The following is a 12,969-nucleotide window of genomic DNA, read 5'->3' on the forward strand; positions in this document are numbered from 1 at the left end:
AGATGTGATGATTCATGTGCTGAGGTGGTTTTTTCCTGTTCTCAAACTGATCTCCCTGCTGAAGCTCAGTCTGGGGGGAGTTCTTTTTTTTCTCCTCGTCTTTCCTCATGCTGTGCATTTTCTATGGTTTCGGTTCGGGGTCGCTGCTCATGTGGTCGACCGGCCAGTGCTACCTAGCCTGACCTGTCTCCCCAATGTGATGTTTGTGTATTGTATGTATGGTCGGCAAGGTGTCATCTATCTGAATTGCCCCTTGGGGATAAATAAAGTCTCTTTGACTTTAGCCTCAAGAATATGAAAATATTTCAAAAGCCCAGTAAAACTTAATCTAGAAAGAACTACCACAACCCTCAGAGCTGCCTGACTGAACCCTTTATACCGTCCTTCACTTATTTTAAACCAGCTCTTCACTGCGTGCAGGGATGATCGTGGCTCAAGAGTTGGGCGTTCGTCTTGTAATCGGAAAGTTGCCGGTTCGAGCCCCGGCTTGGACAGTCTCGGTCGTTGTGTCCTTGGGCAAGACACTTCACCTGTTGCCTACTAGTGGTGGTCAGAGGGCCCAGTGGCGCCAGTGTCCGGCAGCCTCGCCTCTGTCAGGGCGGCTGTGGCTACAATGTAGCTTTCCATCACCAATGTGTGTGTGGATGATTGTATATAGTGTAAAGTGCTTTGGGGTCCTTAGGACCAAGTAAAGTGCTATACAAATACAGACCATTTACCAATCAGTGGTCTTTTTATCAGTTACTGGACTACCTCCTCTTTGGTGTCATGCTGAAGAGGCAGACCCCAAATATGACTCAGATGAGAGCCCTCCTGAAGATTCCTGCTCCAATCAAAACTACTTATCTTTCAGTTATTTCAAAGAAAAGTCCACAGATGTCTAGACCGTCACCTCCCCAAAGTGGTCGATGACATCGGTTTTCTTGTAAACCAAGTGGCAATCTTCTTGGCTGAAAAATGAAGTCAAACAACTGCAGCTTCTCTAGTTTGAGGGTGGCTTGAAAAGCATTTTAAGTATTTCCTCAGAGTCCCACATTAAAGCGTCCAATTCTTGGCATGAAATTAAGATTTTTTTTAATAGCCTGATCCGTCTCTGTAGCTGATTCATAACAACTGACAAATTACAAAACCATTTGGTTTGGTTGAAGCCTGAGGCTAGGGATGTGCCTGCTTTAGTTAGGAATGTTACAGGTACAGGCTGTGCAAATAAATCTGTTGTTTTTGCCACGTGTTGCACAATGCAGGTTGCTAACCAGGCTTGCTAACTCTAAAAGATAAGTTACTGCTCCATCCTGCCAAATATGGAAACATCAGCAACAACAGCTGAGTCTAAAACACAATCACTGATGTTTCAAAATAAGGAGCATAGCAACTAACGGGTGCTGTCACCGTGACCATTTCTGTTAACGTTACAGGTCTGGAGTGGCGAACTGAAGCAGAGAAGTATAGAAACATGAAATGACTAAAGCAGAGAGATAGTGAGGACAGGGAGCAGGCAGAGGGAACGGAGGCAGGGTGGCTGGTGGCATACATGAGAAGGTCAGAGTAAAGGCAGAAAACCCAGAGTTATGTCCAGAGGGAAAAGCTCTGGTCTTAGTTAAACTCTCCAGAAAGATTACAGTGCAAATACTAGCAACCCTGCATGGTACCTCTACTTAGCCAGCAGAGCAATCTGGCAAAATTGGATGGATGGGCGAGGGATTAAATGCAGAGGGAGACTGATTAAAGATTGAGTGCAGGTGTGCAAACCAGCGAGCCAGGTGAGACCAGTCACAGTCATGGCTCCATGGAGGGAACACAGACAATAGCAGAAACGGGAAGAGGAGAAAAAAGATAGAGGGCAGATCATCACTGAAAGGGAAAGGAGACCACAGCGATGCCCTGCTGTGCTGTAAACACAGACCTTTGTCTTGCTGGGTACAGTTACAGATATTTGTAACAGTCTATGAAAAATAAACATAAATTGTTTTTGGGATACTGAAAATAGACTTCAGAGGATTTAATTTCAGAAAAAAGTTATTTCAAATTGAACATATGATTTTATTATGATGCATAATTTTTTAGTTATGTTTCTTTACTGAGGTAAATTAACCGTCTCCACTCCATTTATCTAACATTTTACCAAAACCAACCAAACAGCAACTGGTGAGGTTACAACTGAACGAGCTGTTTGAAACTGATGTCAGAAACAACGGAAGGATCTCTTTCAACGAAAGAAACATTTGCCATTTTGATCTCCTCTACAAGATACTTTGTACAATTTCCAGCCATTGAACAAAATGTCTGTTTTATTTTGCAACCAGAATTGCTGCCACCTGCTGGCTGTTATTAAGAATGCATGTTTAAGACAACATTGATTGCACTTTTAAGACCTTTGCCCATACTATGAAATAAGTCTTCCTGTTATCTGGATTCACTTACCCCAACATTGGTCAGAATAAGAGGACGCACAAAGCTGGTTACGAGTTAACAGTATTACAACTGTATCATTTAATGAAATGAATGGATGGGTTATCATTGAGTATTCCATTAAATTAATATTTAACAGCCTCAGTGATGTTTCACATGTAACAACAGAAATGGTAAAATGGTAAATGGCCTGTATTTATATAGCGCTTTACTAGTCCCTAAGGACCCCAAAGTGCTTTACATATCCAGTCATCCACACACACATTCACACACTGGTGATGGCAGCTACATTGTAGCCACAGCCACCCTGGGACGCACTGACAGAGGCGAGGCTGCCGGACACTGGCGCCACTGGGCTCTCTGACCACCACCAGTAGGCAACGGGTGAAGTGTCTTGCCCAAGGACACAACGACTGAGACTGTCCAAGCCGGGGCTCAAACCGGCAACCTTCCGATTACAAGGCAAACTCCCAACTCTTGAGCCACGATCGTTTGAACAGAATTCAAACCTAAGGTTAGTCTATGTGCAAATTTGATATAAGGTCAGCAGCATAGATGTCATGTTTGCTTATAGAAAAATAGTTTTAGTAAAATTGTTTGTATCAGCAGGGAAAAATTCAAGGAATAAAGTTGCACCTCAGAATCTCTTTATTACTGATAAACCTCCCACTACCTGCACACAGAGGTCTGAGGGCTCTTCCAGGAATGGTGATGATTTTTTCTGAAGAGCAGATTTCATACATGCTGATATCTTAGATATCTTAGCTTTGCAGCATAGGTTTGTAGCCTAACCATGAAGTTATCTGGATAAGACTCAATCGTGCTTCATAGCGCAGGCCTCTGGAAGCTCTGCCCATCTTTTATATACAGTCTGTGAGGGCTCTCATTTTTTATTGAGACAGCTTGAGTTCACCAGAGGTTTCTGCTGGACTTGAAGGCAGATCTACAATTCCTCCACTTTTTTTCCACTTTATTTATTCTTTCTCGATGTGATGATGATGCAGATGTAGGATGAAGTGTTGTGAGTCACACAAAATTTCTGGTACAACATAATTTTGTCCCAGGCTTTCATTGGTTACAATATTATTATAACACCCACTTTGTGTCTCTGTAACTGTGACCGAAATTTTACTGTGATTCTTCCATCGTGGTTGTCTTTAATCTGAAATTTCACAGTGTTTACCTGCCTTTACACTCCTCTTTTGTGTAGTTGTCTTCAGACATACCCAGTCTAAACTCTTTTAATCTGACTGCTAAACCGTGGAGCTACAATTTGATTGAGATTATGTGATATTATTGCATGTGAGATTATTTATTGTTCAGGAAACTTCCAGAAATGTGGCATGTACAATCCCAAAAATGACTCGTATTTCTAAGAATATTATTTTTATGAAAGACAATAATTACCTCTCCACAAGAGTAGCACTTTTGAATACTTCTGTGTTATTTCCCACACAGCACAGCTTGTTAATTTTTCATTACAAAACCCATCCTTGCACATTTCTTTCCAGTGGCGACTCTTCACCAGAGTTATTTCAGTCCAGCAGTCAGGCTGAATTTGTGACCTAAGGAGCAATATGATTGCACGGGGAATAAATGGTTAACTCCTTAGTTTACGAAGCAATTTTCAAGTTCCTTTTTTTTTTAAAAGAAAAAGAAAACTATTGGACACATAGTGTGCACAGCTTGGCTGCAGCAGAGCTACAGTCAATCAGCAACTATTCAAACACAATCAACCATGTTCTGCTACGGAGCCGCACAGAACTCCTCTCCAATTACAAACACAATCACATCTGATTGCTTTTCATGTCTGCATTGGTCACTTTCCAAAAAAAAAAAAAATGCTCGCTCTGTGTGTGGGAGACAGATTTCAGCGTCATAACTCGGAGAGAAATATCCAATGCATTTTAACAAAGGAAAACACATGCGTTTATTGTAAGGCCCCTGTGTATTTTCCCTGAGTATAATCACAATTTTTCATGTGTTTTTTTTTTTAACTGTTCCCACCAGATGTTCTCTTTTTGCATTTCTATTTATTATTTCCTCTTGTGTACTTTGGCAGCAGGTATTCAGAGAGAGCGAGGGAGACAAAGTGCCGCAGCTACTTCCAGTTATTTACTCATACGCCGCACAAACACACACAGGGCCGTTTAAAAACTATCAAAAGCTGACTCCAGACGTCCTCTTTGTCGCTCTCCGCTCTCCACAGTAAAATATTCATAAACGGTTTTGCTTCCAGTTCCTTTTTAAAGCAAACACACCGCTGTCTCATTGTTTGCATCATCCTCGCAGCCTTAATAGTGCAGTGTAAATAAGCAGGAGTTGGTTATTTAGGAAATGTTTGCGGTGTGGGTTGTTTTTCTGTTGGCAGAAGGAGATTAATGGTTTGTTTGCATTCCCTGCATGCTGTTTATCACAGTGTTGTGATGGTGATACATGCAGGACATATTATGAAAGATAAAGTGGCAGGGAGGAGGAAGTTGTGTAAATGTGATTTACCGTTTACATGGGTCATAAAATTAGAGTTTATGTTCACATTACAGTTATTTTTCTTTCATTTGTGTGTTTAGCTTCTGACCTCTGGACATTTGGGTGACGAACTGAGCAGACTGCGATAATCAGCAGGTGATGAAGAGCACAGAAGCTAGTGAAGCGGTCCCTCAGGGGAGGAACTGAAAATGTGAACTCTGACTGAATTTCTCTTCTCACATTTTCAGAGCTGTTCAGCCCCTGACTCTGCTGCTGGGAGCTGGGAAGACTTGACGAGGATGCGATAAAGAGATTTTAAATATAAAAAAAAACCTGGCATTTCTTTATTCAGAGCTGAAGCTGAATAAAGAAAGTTGGAAACCACTGTTTGTGTATTTAGCCTGTCTGCAGTCGGATCCATTGGGATCATAAAATATTCTTGAGTTTCCTTGTTAAATCTTGTAAAACTGATCGTGGTAAGTTCTGAGTTTGAGTCCTCTCAGTGTGCCGTGACAAAATCGTGCTTGATCCCAACCCAAATTTGAATGTTGGGCCTCAGTCGTGCAGGCCTGGAAAGGGGTGGGGTACTGAATACTCCTGGACTGGTTGGTGAGCCATTGCTGGATGTTGTTCATCAGATGAAAACACCCCAAAAATATTGCAACACTAAAAACGTCCTTACGATTACTTTGATCTCTAGCAGGTTGCAGTGGATGCCGTTAGACGATGCATAGACGACGGCATCTTTTCTGCAAACACTTGAGACAAAACCTGCAAAAACCCTGAAACCTTCAGATTAAATGGCCTGCTTTACTGCTGCAAACAACATATTTCAAGAAGCATAATGTTTACTTTAAATATAAATGGTCTTTGTTTCTCACCACCTTTCAGTTTCACTACCTTTTGAACTGTTAGTGAGTGTTTGCAGACAAGTCGGCGTCTTCCATGCAAACTACTGGTGACTGCAGCAACCTGCTTACAACTAAACAGTCACAGGGAGACTTTTGGTGCAGCACTATACCCGACTACCCGACCTTCCAACCGTCAACCGTCATCAGTTTTCCAAAAGTTTTTTTTTTTTGCTTGTCAATTTTCATTTTCTCTAGCACAAAAACTGCATATAGTTATTATGTGGTTTTATATTATGCATTATATTACAGTATGCAGTACAGTGTGTTTCACAGAGATGATGCTGCACTTTGTAGGCTACAGCATCTGGCTTTGGGACTTTTAGGGAGACAGGGATGATAATCTGAGTCTGACACTGAGGTCATCAAAACAACTGCAGCTGTGGTGAATATGGACTCCCACGGAGTCCCACTTTCGTTCCCTGATGAAGGCTTCTGTGCTTGTTTTTTTAGGCTAAATTTAAAGAGATAAGAATAAAGGAATTCAAGTGGTTATTTGGAAAAAGACAGCATTTGAAGTTTTTTTTTATATTTTAACTGCATACGGATGATTGAATGAATATTTATTATCAATAAACATAGTAAAAAGGCTTTATTATAAAAACAATAAGTAAATAGAATGAATAAAAACAACCAAAAGAGGAGGGAAACAGCAGCATTACACTCAAAAAAATGAATGAGGTGGATTGTTCAGTGTATATTAATTATTTATTTTCATTTTACTTAAAATATATGTTTTTGTTAAGTTAACATATGTTTTTCTAATCAAGTCTACGTAATTGTGTCTATTATTCAACGTACATAATACTAATGTGTTACTTGATCGCATAACATTTAAGTTAAGTCAATTAGGATCGATATACCTTGTATATCCACAAGGTGGCAGTAATGCAAAAACAGTTGTAATGAAACCGCGCAGAACAAGAAGGTTTCACTAGTGATGTGACGTTCTGTATCGAGGCTTCGAAGCGTGTGTCGAGTAATGGAGGGGGCGTTTCCGCGAAGCGCGTATCGAGGCTTGCTTCATTTATGGGAGGAGCTGAAAATGATGACGTCCGAAGCCTCGCTGCCCGGCTGTACCACGTGACTGGTTCAGGAAACGGTTCGAACTTTGCCGCAAATAATCATTTTCCATACTGCCAGCATAAATATACACAGTATACTGCCATCACTACAATATAGATGTTTTACACACTCCTTTTGTTGTTGACATTTACAGGCTGTGTGCAAAATGCCACACTCTTCAAATTCATGCCAACTAATATTTTTACGTCCAGTAGGTGTCCTGCTAGAGCAAATGAAGCTTCAAGAAGCTTCGCGTTGGGGTGAACCAATTGGATGAAAAGCTTCAGTGCTTCATGAGGCTTCATCTGCCCATCACTAGGTTTCACGGCTTGTGCCTGCTCATGCACAAGACTTCAAATTTAACTGAAAAAGGCTGTTTTGGCGCCAAGCTACTGTTTCTTTGAGAGGTAAGACCACTTTTTTCTTTGACTATGTTGTGTAGTATCTATATGTCCAGCATGGTTATATTTTGCGTTTGTCTTACAAGACATGTTATATCGTTTGCGTGTGCTTGTTTTACATTAGTTTTACTGGGTCCTGGACATGCTTATTTTGTGGACTGTGTAAGAAACATTTTTATTGTTTTTTGTTTTATTAAGGGATTAGCTACAGGGGTTCATGGGGTTATTCTTTCAAGGGGTTATTTTTCCATTTGCTTTCTTGGGATTCCTTTTCTGTAATCCGAGAGTCGGAAATATCGAATAGGATAGCAAGGATAGCATAAAGTGACATTTAAAATCCAAAAAGTCAAGGGCGAAAGCCACTGTGACACCATTGTTCTGCTCTATCAGTAATCTGTATTATGTAAAAATGGTCTGTAAATACAGCATGTTTCCTAGCGGAGTTATACATATCAATGTAGTTATAAATTACAGTTTGTGAAAGTACACACTTACTTTTTTTAATAAAATTATTCAAGACATATGAGTGGACAGACAATGGAGGTCGACAGACCTGGTGATAATTGCTTCTATAGAAAGTTAGCACATGGCAGTGTCAATCTCTTGCTTTTCTTCTGAGTAGTATTTTATTTAGTTGTAATTCAAACAATAATTTGCTTCTTGAAATTAAGGAATTTTTTTTTTCTTTATAAATCTCAGATCCTGCCTTTACCTGCTCCCTCCTATACTGATGTGGTGTATGTGGTATTGCTGAGCTTATATGTGGTATGTGAACTGTTATACTTTTAAAAACAAAACTGTTTTATAAGTTAAGTTTTCTTTTGTGACCCATCCCATGCCCCTGTTATTTCTTCTCCACATCTGAACCATGGTAAAGGTTGCAGTTCAAGGGCCTGAGGCATGAAATTCTTTTCAGATCAGCTGTGATCAATATTTTTTGGAACTTGATAAATAACAATAAAAGCTGTAATGGCTCCATTAGCATTTTGTGTAAATGTTTGTGTTAAAATTATAGCTTTAATGAGGTCTTACTACATTAGTTTTAGTTTGTATATGTGTACATATAGTATGTATATTTACAGTACAGTATGTTGTGTTTGTTGACATATTTTCAGGTGGAAGCAGAATATGTGAGGATTACTACTGCTGCACATGTTCCAAGGCTTTTTACACAACTTGACCAATACACTGACCAGCTCATAAAAGTCTTCAAGAAAAAAAGGAGGCGTTGCAGGGAAGAAAATTAGACAAACTTTGGCCCCAGCCACACAGGTGCGTTATTCTGTTGGTAGCAAAATATTATGGCTAATAAGATCATTTTCAAATTTAAACAGCTAGTGTATGGTAGCTGCACAGTGCACTTACATTTATATTAAGCAAGACAAAGTTTGGTACTCAAAACGTTGGAAAATTTAAATTACCTAAACATATGTAAAATCTGATCCCTTGATTTAGGTTAAACCAGAAGTGAATGTTTTTATGTTATGTTTTGAATGCAAAAAAGATGATGTATTAGTTTGTCTTTACCTCCATTATGGACATATATAATGTGGTGGAAACCCTGCCCAACAGGTTAACTATTCATGTCCATGTGATGATTAGTTGGTCTTGTGTACATGTCTATCTGTGCAGTGGATATGTCATTCATTTTGCGTATAATGTGAGTTTCTGTCATCCTAAAGTATATCTGTTTTCTCTTCCTGTATCTCTGCCACTCTCTACAGAAGGAAACCATTGAAAAGGGGAGGGAGTGTGTCCTCAGGGCACTACCTTTTTACCTGAATGAAGACCCAAGCATCCTCTTCAAAGAATAATTGGTTGGTAATTTTAGTTTAGTTTTTTATCTGTATTAAACCAAATTTTGAATAACTAATGTTGTTGCATGTTGTAATGTTGTTGTTGTTGTAATTTGCATGGAACCTGTTTAAATGTTTTGGGAAATCTTCTTGTATACCCAAACTATTTATATTTATCGTTGAATCTGTAGTCTAAAATAGTGGCGCACTGGGGTGCATGTTCCTAATATTGTGTTTACGTCATTAAAGGGTAGCTTTGGCCCTTCTTTCTTTCTTTTTTTAAAACTGGATGCCATTTTTCTATGTTTTTGTGTCTAAGCTACAGCTGTTCAGAGGGAGCTGGAACAAATTACCCTTGCTATCTTTACCATCGAAAGAGCTGATGCCAGCACTCCTCCAGCCGATGTGGGTATAACCATCTAGTGTGTCCTGCATGACCTGGAAGACCTGGCCTCTGCATGTGCACTCTTAATGGGTAGGATATATGCACTGAATCTCAGTTAACCTCAAGACTGAAAGCTAAGAGACAATCAAAAGCATTGAGATTTAAAGGATTTAATTGAGAGATGATACTGCACCAGAAATGTTGAAGGGTGGTGTGTATATTAGCGTTCAAGGCATATTGTTATGAGGTGGAAATATGTACATATTCAGTTTGTGTTACATTGTGTGCATTGTAAAGGTAATTGCAATACATACTAAAAATAAGGGTAAGTTAGGAGGTTGATCTGATATCCTCGTGTTGGTGTTGTTCCCAGATCATCATACTAAATGTTGTTCCAGGATCAACATTGCAAGTGACCAATCAGAATGTTGTGACGTCATACTTTTGCGACTTCGGGAAAAACCGGCGTAAAACAAAAAACTGTACTTAAGCTGCGTGAAACCGCCTCTGTCCGCCGATCAACTGACCCTAACCCTAACCGTAACCCTTTAATAAACAGTAAGCAGAATTGATATTGTCCTTGCAACATTGGAATTTCATAAATGCACGAATGGCTTGGAATAGAATAACGTCACAACAATGTGATTGGTCACTTGCAATGTTGAACCTGGAACAACATTTTCATGATGGTCTGGGAACAACACCAACACGAGGATATCAGATCATCCAAGTTGGGAATGCAGGATGAATGTATATTTTGTGGACTTTTAAAGACGAACAATTGTTTCCATGTTAAATTGTTTACATCTGAAGTTTTTTGCCCAAACACTGGTAAAATAAATGTTGACAGTGGCGAGTGTTAAATGGTTACTGCTGTGCTGTTGCAAAAAAACTGAACGCTGACAAGCTGTTTTATTGTTAGACCATAATGTTGGCATGTTTTGTTAAAGTTTTATTTGGGATGGTGATGTAATTTTCTTTGATTGCTAATATCAGTGGACTATTTTTTATTATTATTATTATTATTATTATTATTATTATTATTATTATTATTATTGTTGTTGTTGTTACATTTTTTTTTTTTTTAAATTGTGGCTGTTGAGGTGGACACTTCACTTTGCATTGTTAAAGGAAAGCACTTCATTGGCATTGTGTTACTGGACTGACCCTAAGCAATCATTGCAAATAGCAACTTTGCTATCCATTTTAGACACTAAAAGAAAAAAACACTCACAGACCTTACTAGCATCACATGTGCATAACTCAAGTGTCATCTTATCAATGTGTTATGTGATCTTCAATGCGTTTTTTTTCTCTTCTATTTCTGGTAGATACAGACATTTAATTTAAAGTCTTGATGTTGCATCTGTCTACATACTGTTAATTACTAACCCTAATGAGCTGTTGTGTTTTATTTTGGACTGGGTTTACACAAATGCTCACTGAATGTGTTGGCAATAAAATAAATTTTAAAAAATAAGTTGGATGTACTTAATTCATTTGTGTGGAACCTGTTGACAAAATAGATTTATGTAAAACTAATTAATAAAGCACAAGGTGGCTGAAAATATAATATTTGAATTAATCTAACTTAAATTTAACATTTTACTGCCACAAATAAGAAATGTGTTGAAGTAACTAATCTAAACTATCTAACCTGAAAATATATCATCTATGTTCATACAACATAACTTGATTTAGTTAGTCTTAAATATGTCTTGTTAATCTTAAGTAGTTTTTTTAAATTAGATGAACTAAAGATTTTTGCTTTAAACTAACATAATTCAATTTCGTGGAACCTGTTGACAAAATAATTTTAATTAAAGTCAACGTTTCATTTTTTTGAGTGTATGCACATATTATATGTGTTTGTATTGAAGTGTGTATTTCAGTGCCATGTTTACAGTAAAGTGTGTAGTGTGGTGGAAGTTGTCATTTTAGAGTAAAAACTGTTCCTGTTTCTGTCTTGATTGTTCAGAACTGTTCGAGACTGATCGGGGTGTACTGTCCTTGCTGATACTGTCTGCCTTCGTCAAACTGATGGCAGAGATGGAGTCCAGATGTGCGAGCTCCGTCCCAACAATGCTCTTTGATGCTCTCACCACTCGGTGCAGCTCTTTCCTCTCTGCAGCAGCACAGCTGGCATACCACACTGTTGCTATTTGTCAGGATGGATTTCACTGCACTCCTGCACACTTTCTGTAAAGGTTTGGCTTGTTTTAACTTTCTGAGGATAAAGAGGCTTTGTTGTGCCTTCTTGACCAGCTGGGAGATGTTAGTGGACCATGTCAGCTGCACTGTGAGGGTGACTCCCAGGTACTTAAGGCTCTCTACAGTCTCCACTATTTCACCATGAATGTGGAGTGGGAGATTTTGTTTCCTGACCCCAGATCCCTTGAAGTCAATAATCATCTCTTTTGTTTTTGAGGTGTTTAGGGCCAGATCATTGTCTCTACAGCACTCAGTCAGATGGTCCACTGCCAGACTGTAGCTGTTTTCATCCTAAAAAGAAATTAAGCCAATGATTAATTATGGAATCAGAGGTGCAGATGGTGCGTTGGGCTCAACATACATCCACTGGGAATACCAGTGTTTTTGATTGATGATATTTATTGTGTTTTTTATTGTATTATATCTATATTGTATTTATTTTTTATTGAGCTTATTTAATGTGTCTAAGCTTTATTTGTTATAGGGTGTATTCAATGTTTTAACTGTTGTGCGCTGTGTGAATAATTTCTGGTCTTTTGGGATAAATAAACTGTATTTTATCTTATCCTCTTTTATGTCTCTGTCCTCTCGTCCAACTGTGGTCTCGTCTGGATAGAAAAAAACTTGAGTTGACAACAGGAAATACCCCCAAAAGTACCCACGTGAGGTCTTAATGATGCCTACATCCATCTTTTATATGCAATCTATGTTTAAAGAGAAACAGATAGCTGAGTGATAAATAAAACAGCCAGTAGAGCCCGGAGCTCCGGCCTCGCCTTCACTAGATGGCCGGTCACCATCTGAGGTGGATATAAATGTTAGAGCGGTAGTTTCAGAAATGGAGCACCGTCATGGGGAAGGTGGTTCTGGGAAGCAGTTTTCACAGAGATTTCTGTCCCATTATTATATTTTTGGATTATAGCAAAAATTATTTGGTTGGCAATAAAACAAACTGAGCCACATGAAAGTATTTACTTTCAAAACGTGTGGTTTGGCAGGATAATAAATCATATTCAGCTGTGCTATTTTTGGGATATGGCACTGAAATAAAGTTTCATGACTGTGGGGCTGTCTTGAGCCCCCCCCCCCTTCCAAATCCTGCTCCAGACTCTGCTCCGCTGGTCTCTTTGGGAGAGCCTGGTAGGTGAGCAGAAGCTGTTCAGTATCATTTCAAATGATGTTATTTTTGAAACCAAGCAAAATGTCTGGCAGGAGAAGATGTGGAAATGTTTGTTTATTCATTGCTGAAAGCTGGTTAGTTTGCACATTAGCCCCCGAGGACAGAGTGACATCAACCTTTGAAGCCCAACAACATGATCATAATC

At 39.0% G+C, this 12,969-nt stretch overlaps 1 long non-coding RNA gene across 7 annotated transcripts in view; it reads left to right on the plus strand.

Moving 5' to 3' along the window:
• LOC146659841 (uncharacterized) overlaps window positions 1-12,172 on the plus strand; it is a 30,637-nt gene extending 18,465 nt beyond the window's left edge. The window contains exons 2-9 of one of the 7 annotated variants that reach the window (XR_014913821.1): window positions 4,980-5,034; window positions 5,127-6,714; window positions 7,171-7,414; window positions 7,952-8,017; window positions 8,368-8,524; window positions 8,977-9,069; window positions 9,368-9,523; window positions 11,412-12,172. This is a non-coding gene — a long non-coding RNA (uncharacterized LOC146659841). Of the gene's footprint in view, window positions 1-4,979; window positions 5,035-5,126; window positions 6,715-7,170; window positions 7,415-7,951; window positions 8,018-8,367; window positions 8,525-8,976; window positions 9,070-9,367; window positions 10,914-11,411 lie in introns of those variants that run through there. The other 6 variants (XR_014913819.1, XR_014913823.1, XR_014913820.1 and 3 more) reach the window with 6 other exon arrangements.
• The last annotated feature ends 797 nt before the right edge of the window (window positions 12,173-12,969 follow it).

This window comes from Rhamphochromis longiceps, linkage group LG11 (assembly GCF_057381845.1).
Source record: "Rhamphochromis longiceps isolate RC_006_pf linkage group LG11, R_longiceps_female_GT1.1, whole genome shotgun sequence".
NCBI lineage: Eukaryota > Metazoa > Chordata > Actinopteri > Cichliformes > Cichlidae > Rhamphochromis > Rhamphochromis longiceps.